This window comes from Syngnathus floridae, chromosome 10 (genome assembly GCF_059516105.1).
Source record: "Syngnathus floridae isolate MCC-2025c chromosome 10, RoL_Sflo_1.0, whole genome shotgun sequence".
Classification (NCBI taxonomy): Eukaryota; Metazoa; Chordata; class Actinopteri; order Syngnathiformes; family Syngnathidae; genus Syngnathus; species Syngnathus floridae.
This window is the reverse complement of record NC_142422.1, coordinates 9,907,841-9,929,445: the sequence shown is the minus strand read 5'-3', so window position 1 is coordinate 9,929,445 and position 21,605 is coordinate 9,907,841. Positions and strand designations below refer to the sequence as shown.

The 21,605-nt window shown below is 38.5% G+C and overlaps 1 long non-coding RNA gene across 3 annotated transcripts in view; it reads right to left on the bottom strand.

Annotated features, from left to right (window-relative positions):
• LOC148392306 (uncharacterized) overlaps window positions 1-21,605 on the bottom strand; it is a 31,277-nt gene that overhangs the window by 9,484 nt on the left and 188 nt on the right. For 2 of the 3 annotated variants that reach the window (XR_015860973.1, XR_015860975.1), the window contains exons 2-3: window positions 19,398-19,529; window positions 10,960-11,090 (exon numbers count right to left, since the gene is read on the bottom strand). This is a non-coding gene — a long non-coding RNA (uncharacterized LOC148392306). Of the gene's footprint in view, window positions 1-10,959; window positions 11,091-19,397; window positions 19,530-19,571; window positions 19,731-21,605 lie in introns of those variants that run through there. The other variant, XR_015860974.1, reaches the window with a different exon arrangement.

The following is a 21,605-nucleotide window of genomic DNA, read 5'->3' as shown; positions in this document are numbered from 1 at the left end:
ATGTTAGTTGGTGTCTAGACGTTTTATTACTGAGCCAAAGCACCAAAGAACGTCTTCTCTTTCAAAGACAGTGCAGAATCTTAAAGGCCTGCCGATGCCCAAATGTCATCTGCCAGTCACAGAATTAGATAGTTGATCACGTTTATTAAATTGATTCATTGATCAATTACTAACAGTCATAGTTAGTAATTTATATCATGTTCGCTAGTGCTTAAAGACTCATCCTCGGGCCTTATGACTTTTTCCACAACATTTTATTTGGCAAGAGACAGCTGTAAATTATGAATAGATTGAGCAGCATACGTTGAGAATATAATTTAAAAACTAAAAAACATTGAGAACCGGAGCCTAATTTCAGGCCTAATTGAGTTTACAGCATTTTAAAGACAATATACAAATTTTCCCTAAGTTTTGTCCATTCATTTTCTATACCGCTTGTCCCCACATGGAGCCTATCCTAGCAGTCATCGAACAGTAGGTGGGGGACACCCTGAACCGGTTGGCAGCCAATCACAGAGACGAACAACCATCCGCACTCGCACTCACACCTAGGGGCAATTTGGAGTGCTCAATCGGCCTACCAAGCATGTTTTTAGTATGTGGGAGGAAACCGGAGTGCCCGGAGAAAACCCACGCAGGCACAGGGAGAATATGCAAACTCCACACTTCAGTCTGGTATACTCAATATTTACATTAACAAAAGACTGATTTTTAAAGTTGATTAATCACCCACTTGGACAGTATGACTTCAAATAATAGAAGAGGTTTTGTAAACAAAGTGACTGACTACATTTGTAATCATTTATCTGAGATAACAGAAGAGATGTGTGTCACACTTGAGTTGATTAGCAAGGGCTCTTGTGAGTGTTTCATGTTTTAGCAGAAAATTATAGCTTTTTCAACAATTCCTCAGTCGGAATCCCATTTGGAAGTGGATTTATTTGAAAATCACAATCATTGTGTTCATTCTCTATTTTAATGGGCACCCCTGCTGGTCTGATGAAGGCACTTGTCTATTCATAAATGTATCACTGCTGGGGAATCATCAACTTTTCGTTCGTGGTGCAAAATGGCATATTGACGTGACGACATTCAACGCTTGTTTTTAAGGCATATACATGCATCCATATCACTGAAAAAACATTAAACCTTCTTCACTGCTAGCTTTTTGTGTTGATCTTAGTGGAAGGATTTAGGTTAAGACAAGATAATAGACGCTAAATTCCTAAAAATAATGACCATAAGAAAAACAAAAACAACGTTTGATACCACGGTCATTGTTTGTTAAACTAAGTTGATACAGTTTACTGAAAATATACACCAGTTCTAATCTGTCAATTTAATAACACATAAACCTAAAAGAATACAATACCCGAGGTTGGTTATATGTCGTATGTATGTACATGATACTTGCACTTATGGTTGTAAAAGCAGAAGAGCCAGACAGTTTGCACATATGGTGGCCGCCTTAGGTCAACATCAACATAAAAAATAAAAAATAAAAATAAAAAAATAAAAGTGAAATGAGCGTCTCCCTGTGTGTCAAGCGATTCCTTCGCCTGAGAATTCAGACGCAGATAAAGGGGCACATGTTAAAGTGTTTAAATAGGCAGAAGCTGTAAAGGAGGAGAAAGCAGAGTCACTATTCACCACTTTGGCAATCCTTTCTGCCTTGTTAAATTTTATTCAATTCTGCCGTTTCTCTCCTTTTTGTTTGTATCCTTTTGTCAGCTTGTTGTCATGCGTAACACATACGTACTTTCTTTCTTTTTCTTTTAAAGAGGTGTGGTTGGAGGCACTCAAGCGGAAAGAATGTGTGGGTAATCATATAACAGTGAACCAATTTGAATCCAACTGAATTTTTTTAAAGAGGACAGGATTATCTACAGAATGGCTTATCTCGATGAGCAATGAATGTTGTCATCTTATTACAAGTCTAAATCACACGTTGCACATTTGTTGAATGCACTCTTTATATAAATTTCTCAAAAACCCAAGATGTACAAGAATGCCTTTTTTTTAAAATTCCATATCATGTAAAAATAAGATTGGTAGACATCAGTAAAAATTGTTGACTGACAAACAAAATATGAAAAGTAAAGAGAAAAGCTTTTACAAATGGGCGTGAATATGAATTTCTCCAATTTATTTTGATTGCTGTCTCGAGCCAGAGGTTGTAGCACTGTAATTAGGTTGCGCTCACACTGGGCAATGGGTGCCGTGCTTGACTTGTCATAAAATTACTGTTATATATTTGCTAATCCCGCTGTTTTTATGATACCCACCACTTGTGCAACAATATAAATAAATAGAAAGACAAAATAAATCATGATGAATTTTTCCATGGATAGACTAATGCTCATGCTATTCCAGGTTAAGCAGTCAGTATTTGGTCGCCAGAAGGCTCCTATTACAGCTACAACATCTGAATTAATGCCATCACAGCTTTTATCATCTCTAAATTAAATGTAAATGTGGTAATCAGGATTGCTTCTTAATACCTTAAGTTTAATCAAACGACTTCTCAAATGAAATAAACCCTTGCTTGATAACCTTTTCTTAATTTGGTTCACTGCTTTGAAAAAAAAGCTGCTAATGGTATGTATTATTTTTTTAACTGTCACTTCAGTACCATTTTTACTGCAAGCTAGCTTTTACACGAAAATGTAAGGGAATTAATAGTGTTACCTAGTTCTCATTTTAATATCAGTATCATTATTAGATAAAAATATAAAGAAAATAATAATAATAATAATAGATGATAATTTACATCCATTAAAACATTGGTAGGCCATGTTCAATTATCAGCCCGCTCACCACACATGCAACCCTGGAGTGGCCCAGCCGGCCTGAATTTGAGGGGATATCTCAGACTGCAAGATTTCAAAAATTTCTACACAGTTTCATATTGTGAATGTAACATTCACGTAACCTACCCAGACAGCTGACAGTGTTGTTATGAAGCTTGACTAGTAGTGGCAAGATACTGGAGGAACAAACATGACCGTTTCAACTTTGAAATGTATAATTGATCATTAAAAACGTCAATTTACTTGTCTGTATGGCCCGGCTATATTTCTTGATTTGAAGATTTGCCCAACTAATTGAATAGCCCTTCTGTAGTACTTTAATATGTTCTTGTACGACAGGGACAGAAGAGATTCGGGTTAGCGTTTGTTGTAATTTGAAAATTTGTCAGGAGCAAATGTCCACTATTTGCAAAATTCAATGAGCAGGTTTGATAAAAAGTTAATCAAAAGAATACATTTAATTCATCTTGGGATCTTAAGATCAGGGGATGCTTTGAGAATAATTGTCAATTTTGGCTATGTGAAGCCCTTTGAGACTGTTTGTGATTTAGGGCTATACAAATAAACTTGACTTGACTTGACTTGACTTGACTTGACTTGGCTTCATAACCATGTAAAATGCATATTCAATTGTACATAAAACATGTTAACACTTGTTTCCATGAAAAAAAAACTACAGCATATTGAGCATATTTAACATGAATTTCTTATGTAACTAATATATGTCAAGATCTGTCACAGTTTGTTTCCTTGTTTTAATGTCATAGTTTCGGTTCGCGTGTCTGTGTGCTCGCTCCTCCCCTCCTGTGCTCACAATCTATGTAATCGCCGTCACCTACCTCTCGTTACCTGTCAAGTATTTAAGTCCTGTCTGCGTGTCACTCCCTGTCGGATTGTTCTCGTCTCTCGTCTTCTTGTTTCTAGTCGCCAGTCTGTTCTAGTTTTTTGGTTAGTTATTCATGTCCCTAGTCGAGCATCTATAGTTTGTCTTTTGCGTTCTTCAATAAACCCAGGTCCGAGCTGCATTTGGTCGCCCTGCTCCATTCACTTCATGACAATATATCCTATTTTGTGATTAATTGCAAGGCAAGAAATATTTGAATTTGATCTCCGAATAGTCAAAATACTCAGACTTCGAGGTGTTGAGTTTTTTGTATTGTGTACCTATTTGATTTTTGTGCACTTTGGCCTTGAAGAAGTATAACTGCGATCGGTCATTCATCACAGCTGTTCCAAAGGTAGCCTAATGGATATGAAAGTGCAATCAATTGGTCAGGAAAGGGAGATTAGAGAGGGATGAGTCACCTTATTCCTCCTTCTTGACAACCATGGCATGCCTTGCAGCCTCTCTAGAAAGGTCGCTGATTGATGCCTATCTTTCAGCAGTTCAGCTCTAATCTGACATTGCATGTGATTTGTTACATCTGCAAAAAGATGAATTGCTCCTCAGTCATGCAATGCTTCTCTCACCTGTGCAGCAGAGTATGTGAGAACCAAAAAACTTTCTATTAGCTATTGATGACACTGAAACATCAAGTGAGAATGAGACTAAAGGTAGGAAAAGGCATCTGCATAGAGCAAACAGGGGCAGCCCTATTTTCATATGCACTTGGCATAAAAACAAATGGCACATCTTCATTTTTATTTGAGGCAAGTCTAGTTAAGTGTTTGGGAATTTGGCAGACCTCGCTTAGAGGGAATGAAGGGAGGCGCATAGATCAGCATGGCATCAGGTTGGATGTGTTCAGTCCCACAATGATGCAAATGTTCATTTTTAACTACGCATGTCTGCAAAAATGTAAATGAAAGAAACTATCCATGCGCACAGTCAAACCCCACTTTAAACTAGTCTTGAGCTGGGCGTGAAAATAGGGCCAACAGTGTAATGGGACAAGAAGTTCTGTCTCTCACTCTCGCGCTCTCTCTGTGTCTTTGTCTCTTTCTCTCTCTCCTGGTGCTGTACAAACAAACAAACAAACTGAAGGTCGACCTTTGTTCTAAGAAGCTGTCTAATCTATTTGCACTTAATTAGCAAAATTTGAGAGATTTTAACAGTGCTAATGGAAAACAACTTACAGGTGATAATTAAAAACAGAAAAATATATAATTGTGTCACTTTTAGTCAATTCATATTGATACAGTGTTCACCTTCAGAACCTTGGCATTTTCAAAGCCATGTTGTAGATCGTATGTATTGTGCTGCACAGTCCATGCTGTGAGTTACTGGTTGTGGCATTTTTTTTTTAAGTACAAGAGCTCGGTAGCATAAACATTTTCCTCTCTGGCTGATGGCTTTTCCCCACTCAAGGCTACAAAATTTATGCAGACAGTGATTAACCACTGCTTTACAGGATACACAAACCTGCCATGTGTTCCCTTGAGGTGGCAAATACATTCATTTCCTCTTTGATTGTGACTGTTAAAAGCACCAAGCTGCTCTCCAAAACGGTTTCATGTCATATAATCCACTGAGCATTTGATAGATCGCAGGTGGTTGTCTTTGCAACATCAGTGGAAAACTTATCACAATTATCATGATCCCATTTTACTGCCATATTTGTTTACAATTAAGAAATTGTGGCAAGCAGCATTTTCTGCAATCCGCAGCATTCAGACAAGAGTGAGAAAGTAAAATTATTGTAAAACTGAAAGGACAATCTCTGTCCTGCTGGGAGCATGTTACTACTTGTGCACCATGGAATGTTATAATAAAACACTGTATAATACTATACATACAAAGAGACAGGCTTGGTAAGATGATATGAAAATAAAGTCTCTTACATAAACTGGTCTTTTGGTGGTTTGATTCAATTTCCATTGTTAATCAGTGTGAATTTTATTGTTATTATTATTTTAATTTTGATATGTCCACTGGTGTCCCAGAACACATTGTTCACCCTTAGATGTTCTATTTTACTGTATGGGCCCACTGGGACATGTTTACTGGGAATGTGGCTTATTGAGACATGCATAAACATTGTGCAATTCTTTTTATTCTCAACTAAAAGAACAAATGCTACAATAATAAACACAGTTTTCTTCTTGTATGATGTATTGAACCCAGTGGCTGATGAACTCAGCTTCAGGTTATGCCCCCTTAACAACATCAAAGCTTCTCTTGTGCAGCCAGTGTGTGGTCCGCCTCAGCAGGAAACAAATTAGCTTTCTTGACCTTGGCCCAAGTCCTCCTTCCACCCTTCAACAACCCCCTACTCCCCCCCACCCCCTTCTTCTCTGGCCTTCATCCGGCCACTTTAAGGGTCAACTGAATGACAAGTCACCTCTGTTCTCCTCCACTGAGGGGATAGATTCAAACAAGAGAACGCATATAGGCCTGATGTGCATTATGGGAATACAACTTTATGAGATCTAGTCAGATTTGACGTCAACTGGAAGTGGTGAGAATGAATACCAGTCATATAATTGTCTTATAATGGCAAAGGGGGAAAACAGTAATTGTGGGAACTGAAAATACAACAAGTGGGAAGAGATGTTTATCATTTTAGAGGAAAACAAGCTAAGGAGAAATTGCTAAACTCCTGAAAGAAGACAGCTAGATTAGATGGGAAGTATTTTGTAACCTCAGTCCGAAAATAAAGATTGCTGTCACACACACACATACGCACACACATTCCCGCAAACACATGCACTCTTTAAACAAACTTCATGTTGAGGATTTTGTCTCCGGTTCCATATCACACACATTAGTACTGCTTTAAATGGCGTGTGGGCGTTTTTCCTCACAATAATAGTGGTCGATTTTAGAAAGTGCTATTTTTGTTGTCATAGTCTGAGTGGTCTCATCTATGTCCAAAACCAGTGATCCTCGGCTCTTGCGGGGAACAGAATTTTTTTTTCAATTACTTATTTTGGTATATTGTATAAACCCAACAGCAAAATGTAATTCTCCCAGAGGATGTGAAAGCACGTTTGTGCGCAAGAGTCTTAAACCCGGTAGCTAAACAAAGATGGTTTGTTGTCGAGTGGAAAGTACCTGCACTTTATTAACAGCCATACTGATCTCTGAGGGCTCTTGTGGCGCGCTTCCTCCAACAAATACATCATAATGTGAGCCATACAGCATCAATAACGCTGCTAAGGGCTTTTATGTCTTCATGTTGGATACTGCACTTATTGAGTGCAGCGTGAAGTAAACACGTCTTCAACATGTTTCTTTCGCTCAATAAAACTTTACAACAGAAACTCTAACAAAATGATGATAAAACTAATATTGAACATGACAAGTCCTTGATAACTGAGACCACATTAAAGGTTTAGAATGTCTCTGTAATAGCACAAATAACACAAACCTGTGGCTCTTGTTTTCTTTAAACCTATGCCAGGGATTATTTATTTTACGGAATGATTCAGCCGCTGTTCTGGGAATGGTTGACAAAACATACATACAGTAAAATGACTCAGGGGCATGGCTTTGGTAGTGTACCAAATTGACCATAACCTTATGACTAAACGCTAGCTTAAGCCAAGGCAATTTCCTCTCCTTTTCCTGCAGGCAACCATGTAAAAATGATTATAGCATGAGCTTTGAATAAGGTTAAAAAAAAATATGGCTTCCTGACAGCTACTCCATAACATTGTAGTTTTTTTTCTATTACACTTGGACTGCCGTTTGGATTTTACCATTTATTTTATTCACACCCATATACAACATACTGTACGCTCAAGTCAAGTCATGACAGTCCATATTTTTAGACCTAGAGTACATCAAATCACTTCTATCTCTGTGGATTTGCTTCATATAGATTTTTCATTGAACGTTTTTTTGCATCCATCAATTGATGCTTTTTCTATTCTATTGTAATCTAGTCTATTTTGTGAATGTATACAGATCCACAGAGGAATTGGAGCCGAAACAAACATTAACTCCCACATTCACACAAATTAGCCTTTAATTAACCTAACGTTTTTTTTTTTTTAAATGTACCCAGAAAAAAACTACAAGCAAACGCCGAATAGAAAAGGCTGATCAGAGATTTGGAACCCACATTTCACTGAGAGGCAAGCTTGCCAGTCACTTTCCACATGCTCTATTCACTTTTCTTAGATTTGATCTCATTTCCTTGATAATTTGGACAATTTGTAGTGTGTTGACTTCCTTTTCAAAGAGCTGTTAGAGCCAGTAAGTTGTAGTTTTGTATGTCTTTTTTAGATATTGCTTCCCAGTTATCCTTCTCATGAAAATTAACCAAAAATTTAAGAGGTGGGAATTGGAGCTGGAATTAGGTGGGGATGGACATCCATTTTGTGGACAAAAAAACAGGCTGAGGAAGTTCAAAGGAGGACGAATGGAAGTGTTTTTTCATCCGTCCGTGTAATCGTCCCAATCCGGGCCAAGTGCCGTACAACCTCTCAGTTCGTTCAACGGACCATTTCGGCCCACTAACACAGAAGTCTGCCACAGATTAGGGGTTTCTGTTTCCATTAAACAAGGCATGGCAAAAAAATGAATGCCGTCTGCCCCAGAGAGAATGTCTCCTCAGCTTTAGAATGCTGCTGATGGCCACCAAATGATATTCTGTATGACACCTCAATAACTCACTTGGATTTGATTCTACCCTTAGCTACAATGCAGTGTGAACATGGTTCAAGTAAGTCATTTTAAACATACAACGTTTTGGTGTTTTTGTGGGTATTGTGACAGCTTATGTGACGTGTCTATGCAGAGTGTGCATGAGCGTGAAGAAGCAGTCTGGAGGAGGAAGTAACAAGAGTTACTGATTCGAGTGTAAGAAGCAAGAGGAAAAAGAGTGCCAAATGAACCAGGAATGCAGCATGACTCGTCTCGCAGTGATGTGTGTGTTGTTGGGCCACTGGGCTTCCCCTGTTGACGATATGCGACAGCCGCAATCCAGTCGACAACCCCGGCCTTAGAGAAACGTCACCCCTGCGTCCCCCAACTATGATTAGGCAGCATGAAGGAATTGATAAATAAGTGAATGTGAGGCTTTGTAAAGGTCTTTGGCAGCCATCGTACCACAATTATTTTACCACAATTATTTATGAAGAAGGATAGACGAACAAGGACGAAAAGGTGCCCAGGTCCAGAAAGAAAAACAGAGGATGAACCAGCAAAATTTTGTTACTAAGTGCTCTACTTTGATATTTACCACGTTTATAATAAATATTTCAATACAAAATTAAACTTTATTTAACTGCTGCAATGTAAGGACCATAAAAAAAATTATAATACATATTGACAACAATACTAACCTTGTATGGCAAAAATAAGTTTGTTTTAGCTCAAAGTGTGTGTGCATGGGTTTCCTTGTAAATGTGCAGAGCTGAAAAGATGAGGTCACATGGTCAAGCAGATTCCAAATCCCAGACAGTAGGAAGTGAAAGTGTGAACCCAGCCACACGACTACATATCTGCGGTTTTCTACATTACAGAGCAATAGCTCTTCTCGTTTTATTCATAAAGTAAACTTGATATACATAAAGTATCTCATTCATGCCCTAAGTGGCAAAAGACTTTAAGAAGTTGTTGGCAACATTACAAACCATTCGGGTTATGCAGCATCTCAAGGATATCAATCAACTATGAATAAAGAACATTGACAATGACTGTTGTATGTGATTTGTAAAACCTGTTAGAATAATAATTAAAAACATGTTACACTTTTGCTTTATCTTAACCCCCAGGAGGGCAAGGGAAAAAAAATCTGGGTAAAAATAAGAAACCTTGGAGGAAATGCTCCTTTCAAGATGACCAGGCTGCAATGGATGCCGATTGGGCAAAAGTTAACACTTATGACGTCCATACTTTTTAAGTTGAAGTAATGTGGAAATCCATTCGATAATATGAAGCACTACAAGAAGACATTTTGAGTGACGTGGCTTCCAGAAGGTTTAGGCAAAAATATGCCTCAGAAATGTTATTTCAGTGAGACACCTGTAAACTGATTTGACTTTTGAACACAATACATATCTCCTTTACCGAAACAATAAGTAACCTTATGTTCAATTTTATGACATTTTATTCAGATGTGAATATTTAGCAGGCAATTTAATGAATTAGGAAAGTATGTTGTATAATTAGTAGTGTTCCCAACTCTTTTCATTTTATTCAGATGTGAATATTTAGCAGGCAATTTAATGAATTAGGAAAGTATGTTGTATAATTTGTAGTGTTCCCAACTCTTTTCATTTACTTTCTTCATGGCAAATGACAATCATCCGCATTGATACAGTTTAAATTGGGCATGTATTTATTTAATTTTGTTGTCTTTAATTTTATTTTAAAGAGAGAGAGTGAGAGTGGGAATTAAAAAGAAATACCTCGGGTGAGGTGATTTTGAGTACCTGTATGTTTGCTTCATTTCTGACGGAGAAAAATCCATATAAAACAAAAGGAAGCTAGCTATTGAAGAAGAGCATCAAAACAGCCTCACCCTGAAATAGTTGCTCTCACGAAATTAGGTTGTTTTGTATCATCTTGGCTATTACATTTCAATTTGTCGATGGAAGAGATATTTTTTCAAAGTGTCTCTCATCTGTCTTCCCTCTTCTACATACAAAAACACAAGCTACAACGATGACCTGAAATTCTGTTGCACAAAAAAAGAATGACAAAAAACTGTTACGGAATACATACAACAACAATTTGTCTTTACACACATTATCAAAAAGCAATGAGACAAAACCATTGTACCATTTCATTACATTTTTGATTGAGTTTCCTGGGGGTAAAGCTAATAATTAATTTGGCTGAGGGTAACACTTACAATAGGGGAACTCGTCCTCAACAAGCACATCCCAAAATGTTGAAATTGTACTTTTACCATCAATCTTGAAAGAGCGATTACATTTATTCCATTGGTAACTCTTGTAAAATATATGGTGGCACAGAGAATGTGATTAATTAATCACAAACTCAAAGCAAACCAGATTGCAAGCCTTATTAGAAAAAATATATATATCTTAGTGTCTGATTTCATTGGTTAGTTACCATGTCTTTCTCCCACAAACTGAAATATAAAACTGGCTGGTATTCTTTGAGCAATTTGGAAATTCATGAATCTGTCAATCAAGTAACCATTATAAACTAAAACGACTGAAACAGTGGTTACGCAATTAAATGTATTTCTTTGTACTCCTGCTACTGCATAACAAAAGTAACTTGTAATACCTCTCTCCTTTAGTTTTGTGTGTGCTATGGTGGTTTTCCTGTCTCCTCCTCTTCAGCCATGCCTCTCTTCCATTGTTAGTCACCTTGTTTATTGGCTGCAGCAGCTGCGGTGTACTGGACATCATCTGAAACTGCAAACGACAGGATGCAATAAGCTAGAGAATAGGAGCGATCTGGGGGGAAGTTCTCCATTCACCAAAGCTCCCTAACTCTCTGTCTTCTTATCCTGAGAAGAAAATAATAATAAAAAAAATCAATACGGGCTCACAGGGCTTGATAAGTGGAGCGCAGAGAGAGCTACAATTCTCCATATAGTAAATTTAAGCAACCCAAAAAAAAATTCCAGGCTCCGACAAAAAGTCAAAAGTCATCCTCTACAAATTAACAAGATTTTTTTTTTTAAATCATATATATATATATATATATATATATATATATATATATATATATATATATATATTCTCACATCTCGCCCATTTGCATACATGGAGCGCCATAACCAAGTAGCTGGAATAGTGTACAGGAACATCTGTGCAGAGTATGGACTGGAAGTCCCAAGATCCAAGTGGGAAACACCTCCAAAGGTGGTAGAGAATGACCAAGCCAAGATCCTCTGGGACTTCCAGATCCAGACAGACAGAATGGTAATGGCGAACCAACCGGACATTGTGGTAGTGGACAAAGAGCAGAGGAAAGCCGTTGTGGTTGACATAGCCATCCCAAATGATGGTAACATTAGGAAAAAGGAACATGAGAAACTTGAGAAATATCAAGGGCTCAGAGAAGAGCTGGAGAAGACCTGGAGAGTTAAGACTTCAGTGGTACCTGTGGTCATTGGAGCACTAGGGGCAGTAACCCCCAAACTGGAGGAGTGGCTCAAACAGATCCCAGGAAAAACATCTGACATCTCAGTCCAGAAAAGTGCAGTACTAGGAACAGCAAAGATACTGCGTAGAACCCTCAAGCTCCCAGGCCTCTGGTAGAGGACCCGAGCTTGAAGGGAAAAAGACACCACCCACGGGGGGTGAGGAAAAAGTTTTTTATATATATATATATATATATATATATATATATATATATATATATATATATATATATATATATATATATATATATATATATATATATATACACATACATACATACATACTTACATACATACATACACATGTATGTATACACAGATACACAGAAATATATATGCATAAATGGACTTACATAGGAGGGCTGAAGAAAACCTATAAGTACCCAAACCGATATCACAATCTTAACTCTTGCCTTTCTATAGAATTTATATAATTTTACTCCTTTGAGTAATTCTATGTGACTGGTTTTCACAAATGTTACAAACCTTCTTCCCCGAAGTTTCTTGTCGACTGTATTCTTGCTGAGGACTTCACCTATTGCGTGCCCAACCTCACACACACTAATTCAATTACAGTAATGCCAGCAACAGCTGACCCACTCAGCCAACACACCCCATGCAAGCCCCACATCGGGCCTCTTGGCACCTCGTAACCCAAGGGATTAAATGAGTCTGTAAAAATACCAAAACTTTGTCTAGTCCACCCCTATCCAGATTTACCCCATGACAGACTGGCACTGAGCACAAAAATAGAGCCAAAGCCGGTACACCACTGATTAAATGATGTACCTCCAAAGTAGATGGTCATGCTAAAGACTTTGCGTGATTCAACCTTCTGCATGGAAAGACACTGTGCTACTTAGAGTAATGCAAATGAGTTTAAGATCAAGATGAAATTGTGTTGATTCAGTAAATGCTGCCCCATATAATGTATACTGTGTGTGTCACTCTAGTATATGAAAAATACAAAAACTGATGATGCAAAAAACAAAAAAGGAAAATCAACCAGGAACCAGCATGCATTTGTGTGTGTGTGCGTGTGCGTGTATGCGCGCATGTGTGTGTGTGTGTGTGTGTGTGTGTGTGTGTGTGTGTGTGTGCGTGTGTGTGTGTGTGTGTGTGTGTGTGTGTGTGTGTGTGTGTGTGCGTGTGTGCATGAGTGTGGACTGTGTATATGTGCAAGTGTGCTTGTGTCAAGGATCAGATTAAAAGAAACTCAGCACCTGGGTTGGCATTTCTTTTGCCCTAATATCCTGTTGACCTGAGGAAGACACCCAGACTGCCTTGAGACATTTAAAATCAGCCGTAACACGGGCAGTGTGTTCCATTAGGTTCTCGCCTTTGAGCAAGTAGAACTAGGATAGATGGACAGAATAGATAGATAGATAGATAGATAGATAGATAGATAGATAGATAGATAGATAGATAGATAGATAGATAGATAGATAGATAGATAGATAGATAGATAGATAGATAGATAGATAGATAGATAGATAGATAGATGTTAAAACATTAAAAAAATCCTCCATCAACCAAACTTTGCCTGTCTGTTTCAATATGTTTATATTTTAATCTGATTCGTAACCAAAAGGATTCCAATTACAAAGGGCAAGAGTCAATCCAATTGGAAAACAGTTGGCAGTCTCGTGTTTAAAACCTTAAGAAAAGATTACAGATGGGCCATCGCGTGCATATTCAGAATGCATCGACTTAAAAGCATCACTCTGGAACTATTTACCTAAGTGTTTCTGTCAGAGGTACACAGTGGCCAATTAATTGTAGGTCTTTACAATATGGTGCAGAGCAGTTCGGGGAATCAGACACAAACCCCCTAAAGAGTGCAGGCGAGCAACCTTTAAACACAAGAGTGAGGATTAGGAATACTCTACTTAAACATCAGATTAACCAGATAAGCGGCCAAACAAACATGAAAACATTGTAGAGGTTACTTTATTTAATACAGGTTTATATATAATAGTGCTTATTTTGTTATAACTTCTAATTTATAACCACCTGGCAGATGACTTTTACATTACCAGGTATACGCCGTTTATAGCAGTTGCTTCTGAAGCATTGCAAATCCCTATCACACATGATCGATGAATGTGTTGCCATGTGAACCACACACATGCATGGCACGTCAACTCCGCTACACACACTCAAACACACGTACACACACACACAGATACACACACACACACACACACTTGAGTGAGCTTCATTTTGAAAGGGTCTTTAATCACACCTAAGATATTGACTGATCAATGACAGATATGAGGAACAGCTGTGGAATTCTAACGGAACCACATTGCCTTTATTTTGGTCCATTTTTATCACGGATTATATTTCACTCATTGTTAAGAGGCTCAATACTCTACTGAGGTGTTAATTAAAATACTAAATATTGATCGATACGTTATCAGGGCATAGCAGTCGGCCCACAAGCTATTGATTCAGCCTGTGATTTATTATCATATTTAAGAAAAATCATTTTGGGTGATTATAAAGAGTAATTGATTTTTAGCAAGGGGTGTAATTCTCTTTTGTTGTTTGTTTTTTGTTGCTTTTTTTTAATTGTGCTTGTTATGTTTGGGTGCAGTAGATTGCATTCGGAGATCATTGATATCGCTGGTCTTGCTCCCTCCCGCTTGAGCCCCCTTCCAACCCTGCCTCAGCCAATGAGGAGGACCGGGTCTTGTGTAAACGAACGATACCGCTCTTGTCACTGGGAATAATGGGTTCTGGGATTACCTCTTCAATCACAACAAAGATTAACAAATGGCATGAGAACTGTTATTAGCAAACATCTTGCACTCATCAAATCAATAAGATGATTTGTAATCAGGATGTTGCTGCAAGTGAAAAGGGAGTTGAGCCGCTCAAAGTGAACGATACTGGAAATCAGAGGCTTCAGTGTCACAATTACCTCTCCTCAAAATACCTCTCCTTTTCTGTCACTATTTGGCAGTGCTCCAAAACACACAACAGACTGGAAGCCACATAAGGTATTAACGTAGCAAAACACATGTGTCGCATTGATCAGGCATTAGGTTGATGTAACTTTTTCTCGGGTTACCAAAGTAAGGCACTGCAGGAGCAATGACACAAATGAGCAATGAAACAAGTGTTTCAGTTTGGTGGCAAGAGAAGTCATCCCTACAGTATTTCTTACTCGTTAACATTACTGTAATTGTTATTAAAATAACAGTAATATTTATACCAAATTTGATTGTTATCATGCATACAGATGATAATATTTGTAATCGACTAGTGAATGGGGGAGTGCAAATACCTGCTCTTATGTAGTACATTCACTTCAAACAACAAAGCCTATGTAGGAATGGCGAAAAACATTTTGTTGGTTTTTTCATAATTGTATTATTCTTGGTGTTTCATCTTGTGTTCTGTTAAATTAAGTTGTGTTGAGAAGTTGTGTTGGGTTAAGTATATCATGAGCCGCGAGTGAGTGCGCAATGTACCGAATGTTTTTTCGTCAGGGTTTCTAGAAGGTTGCAAATAGTTTTTATTGTCACAAAGACATTTGGAGCATGACACAAGTAAAAAAATAACACTTGGTTCATTTGCTGCTAGTGAGATACCACTGTGGCAATTTGAAATACAGTTATGCAGTTGGAACAAACCATCTGTCTGTGACATCAGTATGCTCGTATCATTTATTCCCGCAAACTAGGAGAAGAAGAGCAAGCAAAAGAAATGGTGGACAAAATATTGAACTGGTCTGGTCTGAAACATTGCAGCTCTGTTACCAAGTGTTAGCTTGACATAACAGTGCAAACAGGAAAATACATAAAATAACGCTAAAGTTTAAAGTAGATGGAGCGATGTTTTATTGACACGGAAGTCACTACGGCTTCTTTTACTTACTACTACTACTACTGTATTTCCGGTATATTTGATTAGTCTGCGCATGTCAAAAGGATTTGTTCCAACGATAATGCGATACAGCTTTTATACTAACTCTAATCAGATTGTACAGGTATCTTATGATCAAGATGGTAAAATGGAATCGGACTCAAAAGCATTACTGAAAAAATAAGTTTTTCAATATCAATGTGACCCCAAACATCACACAAACCCACATCATAAATGCATCTTAACAAAACGCTACCCTTATTACCCATACTACACAGTAACAGTACATATAAACAGTCTATTCAACAGTAGCAACTGATTAAATTGTTATAAGAATCTTAGCTTTCTGAGATTCAGCATACATATTATATAATGTGTGCTCAGCATCCTCGCATTTACAGAAACAGAAAGAGTTCAACACTGTCACTGAGCTATGCACTTACCGGGATTAAGAAAGGCAACAATGCCAAAAACAATGACAGTATAAAGTAACTGATGCTGTTTAAAAATGCAAAGGCTTCTATTGAACAGGCAGTGTGGTACACATATCAGAAGGCCTGCAGTCCACTGTTGTAATTTCTTTCAGGAGCATGCACAACACACATGGAAGAATTTAGACACGTATATGCATATGTTTAGGTACAGTGGGAATCTAAATTTCTGTCTGTGTTTTTGCAAAGCACACATATTTTCATCCACTCACATAATTGCAGGTAAAACAGGTAGGCACGCTCCCCTTACACTCTCAACTATGGACACACATGCAATCAGTTGTCTAGTGGCTAATATCTTTCCAAGGTCAAACCTGACAAGGTATTCCAATGAGATTAAGTGTCATCAGTGTGGCTTTAGTCTTTTTCTTCACATTGCTCTTGGAAATGCCGCAGCTGACCGGTGCCTTGGAGTAGTAAAAAACGTAAATATAGATTTCTCATGTGGGTCATGTTGCAGATATATCTCATATAGAATATTTAATTTGAATTTCAAATTGTTATAACTTCTCATTAGTATTACAAAACTTGTTCATTTTTGTAGTGTTACAATGTGAAAAAAAAAAATACAGGGACAGCCCCTTAGTCATTACTGTATATGTTTCTTCTCAATTTTTTTGTCAAAATCCAGTTTTGCCTTTTTTTTTACCTTAGACTGCTCAAGGAGATTTATTAGTATTAGTTTGTTTTTTTTGTGTTTTCAAAATGTGCAAGTACACAAAAATTGAATGTGGCGCTGAGTCTGCACTCCATGAATGATTTGAACTCAGTTCCTAGTGCTGACAGCTTATTTAGAGATCATTACAGAATTTGAGACGGGCCGGATGATCACCTTATTGCTAAGTAGCAGGCTTGTCAGTGTGTCATGCAGCATTTGGTGCATTGCATTTCACACTAAATTTGACACTTGGGCCTTTGGTGGCAACAATGAGGATTTTGTCATCACCTCTCAAGTGCCAACTCGATGTCCAATTACGCTCCAGCTTCTAATTTAATTACAGTAGGAGAAGAAATAGGTTGATTCAATTCATTTCAATTAGTTCAGATTGGACCAGTCAGATCAAATTTTGCTCATCTCAAGGTGGGAGCGATCCGTCACATTTTATTTCCACTGAAATAATAAATGTGTCCGAAACCCACTGTTCACAGAGGAGACACGAGCAGATGATATTACACCTCCTGATCTTTGACACATCTTTTGCATCTTTAAACATCACAACCTTCAGGGCATTCTCACAGGCAATTGATACAACTGCTAATGTAGTACTAATTCATCATGTTCACTATAAGCAATATGTAAGTACTGGTGTCAGTGTTTTCAATTCCTATTTATATATCATAAACCAATCAGCCCACATAAATTTTTATAAAGACAAGAACTCTATGATATTTTTGTAATACAGTAATTTTGAAGGACTCTATGTTTGGTTTTGTTTTGGTTTTGGTAAGACATCAACCACTAAGGAAGGCTAGAGAGGGCCGAACATTAGAGAAGCAGAAAACTTTCTTACTGCCTAATATGGTTGTTTTACTTCCAATTTCTCTTACCACAGCATGGCCATAAATCTGAAATGTATTAATGTTATCTTCCAACTTCCCATTTTCTGCACTTCTCTTTGTACTTTTGGAGAGGTAGATCTTGGACTGGTCGCACAGCCATTTATTGTAATTTTAATTTGCATTAAATTTGAAATTAATTTAATTTTAAATGCATTTCATAGATACTTCCTTGAATTACTTGAAATGTAAAAATCACGCGATAACATAATTTAGCTACACAGGAACATTAATAGGGGGATACGGAATTTGAATTTGCGAGGCAGAATTTATGGAGTTGCCCAATGACAAAAAAGCTGCAATCAGCTGTTTGAGTGGCTGACAGTCTCGTGTCAGATGCACACTAAAGATATTATGACAAAGCAAGAATTAAATGACCTGTGTGTGTGTGTGCGTGTGTGTGTGTGCGTGAGTGTGTGTGTGTGTGTGTGTGTGTGTGTGTGTGTGTGAGTGTATATATATATATATATATATATATATATATATACGTATATACACACATATATATAGTACATGTAAGCAGCTGTTCCTCTAAATTATTGTAGAAATCATTCCAATGAACAAATTATAATCATGAACCGCTTAAAAATATTTAAATAGCACCACCGTCACTACTGAGGGATGAGGGGGGGACTTACACTTGAACGCACGATCAGGGGTCTAAGCCGGTCTCAAACTCCCCATGTCACATGAATGGGTGACTACATCATCTTCAAGGCGAGATCTTGCAGTTAACCTGTCAATGCTGTGCCATGATCACAGTGAGTCTACTTCTGTTTCCGCAATGTCAAGCATGATGTGGTAGGGCGTACTGCACCTGCAACTGCCCTGATTTTTATGCATGGATTTGCTGAGAAAATACCATGTTCATCCCACACCAGCACTTTAGGACAAATAAGGTACTTTTCTGGGGTAGCAAGGTCAGTCTGAGGCCACGCGGGTGTGACCACGAGTGCATAATAAATGACACTTCATAAGTCAGGCCTCTTGGTTGTTTTCTCCCTGGTGGGGTGGTTTCTTGTATATCATCAAATAAGAGGCACAAGCTGGAGCCCATAAGTAATACCTGATTCTTTTCATAATCATTTCTCTTGTTCTGCTGGCAAATCATAATGGTTTAAACAAATATGACAAAAACATTTTAATTGCAAACTCTCCTTTACCGGATTGATGTACATCAATCAGACCTACACTTGTGATTACAGAATGCACGTTGTCTCATCAGTTCAAGTAAAATATTTCCAAAGTTTTTAATGATCTACAAATGAGTGGGTAAAGTAATGAAGAAGTATTAAGGTATTTTTCCAAACACAGCTTTTAAAGAATATCCGGTGAAACTATCAGGAGCTTTGTTGTATTGATGACAAAGCAGACTCTGCTCTCTGATTGGTCCAAGTTGACTCAGCACTGTCTGGAGCTGCCATATGCTGCAACAGAGGTGTGTGGGTGTGGGTGTTTGAGCGTGTGTACGTGCGTGCGTGTGCGCGTGTGTGCACGTGTCATGGCACTAGTTGCGCAAATACGTCTCATATGCTTGCTGTTCACTGCCTCACCAATTTCTGACAATGATATAAACAAATTTAAATAAATAAATAAATAAATAAATAAATAAATAAATAAATAAATAAATAAATAAACACACTATCATTTACCTTTGGTGTCTTCGTCACTGTCCTGGCCTCCCACCTCGGTCTATATCCTCAGCAGAAGCAAGAGAAGTTGCCGCAAACTGCTGCGCCAAAGAGAGAAGAGGCTGCTCACTCGATAGAAATGAGTCGGTGCATCTTGAGGTGAACAGAGAGCACAAGCAAAGCAGATCGTTTTACCTGACTCTATGCTTCCAAAGGGGATGAAAATGGGTAAAATGTTTGTTTGGGTGATTACACGTTTTCCTCTGCTTTCTCTCTCTCTCCCTTTCGATTCCATCCTACTTTCCAACCCCCACCGCACCAGAGTGCCTTCTCCGTGATGGGGCTCCGATATGCTGCAGTCTGCTTCAAGGTTTGGAATATATGGAATGCATATATCGAATTAACAGGTTTCCACCTTTTTCTTTCATAGGTGTAATTATGCAAAGTAAAATAAGAGTAATACACACTGATTACTTGGGAAATTGTATTGACATTTTCTTTTCAAAATCATGCCCATCCCATTCCCCGACAGCGCATCTTCCCCATGCACCCTCCTCTCCCGCTCCTTCAGTGCTGGTGCGCGTGCGTGTGGCCCACCCTGAGATTAAATGGCACCTCGTCTTGAATGGCAACGTACACGTATCCCCTCTCCTTTCATCATCAGTAGACTCACGATTAGGCCCACGGAAAAGATTGTAAAAGGCGCAAGGAAGGGAAAAGAGAGAAAAGGATCTTCATTCCTCCCGCCTTTGTGATGATATTGATGATGATGATGGCCAAGTGGACAGTTTGATTTTTGTGTGCCGAGCTAGTTATAAAGAATCAATAATATATCAAGGGGGTAACTTTGGTGATAAAGGACTTCAGCCACTCCGGCTATTCATCATAAGTCTGTAGCAAGCAGATAGGTCAAAAGAAATTATATTGCTCTAAAGAGTGTGTCTCCTTATCTCTCGGTAGCAGGGGAGAGGAGGACAAGCCGATCGATACAGTGGCCGCCGTGGACTCTTTGCAATTATCAATAGCTGATTTTGTCTTCCCGGGGCTGCATCTATTAATACCAGATAATAACGGGCTTTTGGACATAACTTCTACAGGGATGATCGAATGAGTGGTGAAAGAAAAGTTTGCTCCGGACGACCTTGTTGCCAGCAGATTTGTCTCGTATGAGGTGGGGACAGGGGCATGCAGTCAAACAAACAAGGTGTGTGCGTCTGTGCGTGAGTGTGTGCAGCTCGCCCCTCTCAATGAAAACGTTCACGTTGTACGAGTTGAATGCAGTATACCACGTCTGATGATTTTGCATATTAAATTACTTTGGGGCCTTTCCCCCGCGGTAAATAAATTAAAACATTACATTGATTTCTTATTAATGTCACGCATTTTGGCTCCAACGCTATATCATACATTTGCACTTCATATTTCAAATTCACACTTTCTGTGATTAATCAGTATCCTTTTGCAATAAATCGAAAACCACGCATAATAAATGTAAAATGATATGATTCAATTAACATGGCAATTGCACAAATCTCAGCGTAAAAGCGTACGTTGTTGCGCACTTGTAGTCTTATGAACATGTGATGACACAAATGATCTCATTATAGAAAAAAATTAACATAAATAAATTAAAGAATCTCAAATTCGTATGACAGCTTGAAAGGCGGACTGGTAGAATGTGGGATGGGAGTTCAAATAAAATGTGGGTGTTGACACGGGAGGGTGAGGACGGTCCATTCAACAGCAACGTGGTGGTACATCCTAGCGGCGGCGTGAAGCAATGGGCTGAGCCTGCTGCCTTGGTGGGGGTTAAACATTCACACTCGCCGCTAGTCCCCACTCAAACGGAGCCCGCCCGCGCGACCCTCCGCAACACCGGTGGGCCGCTCCAAGAGAACTTGTGAACGGGCCTTGACGCGGAAGTCATCGACGAGAAAAAAAAAGGAGAGGCCCGGCAAATCAAGAGACGACTTTTATTTTTTAAGAAGCGAAAAAGGAGAGCAGAACACTTGGAGAGGAGAAGGAGGAGCGTGCGCGCTGTCTTCGAAACTATTTGCATCCAACTTACTCTTTTTTTTTTTTTTTTTGCTGGGGCGAACGCGGTTTGGTCACTGTCAAGGGAGCATCGTGGGACCTTTTTTGAAAATCGTAAACTTTGGACAACTCTGGTAACAACTTGTCGCTCTTGTCAATAACTTTACACGCCTATAAGCATGCGTCCCTATATTA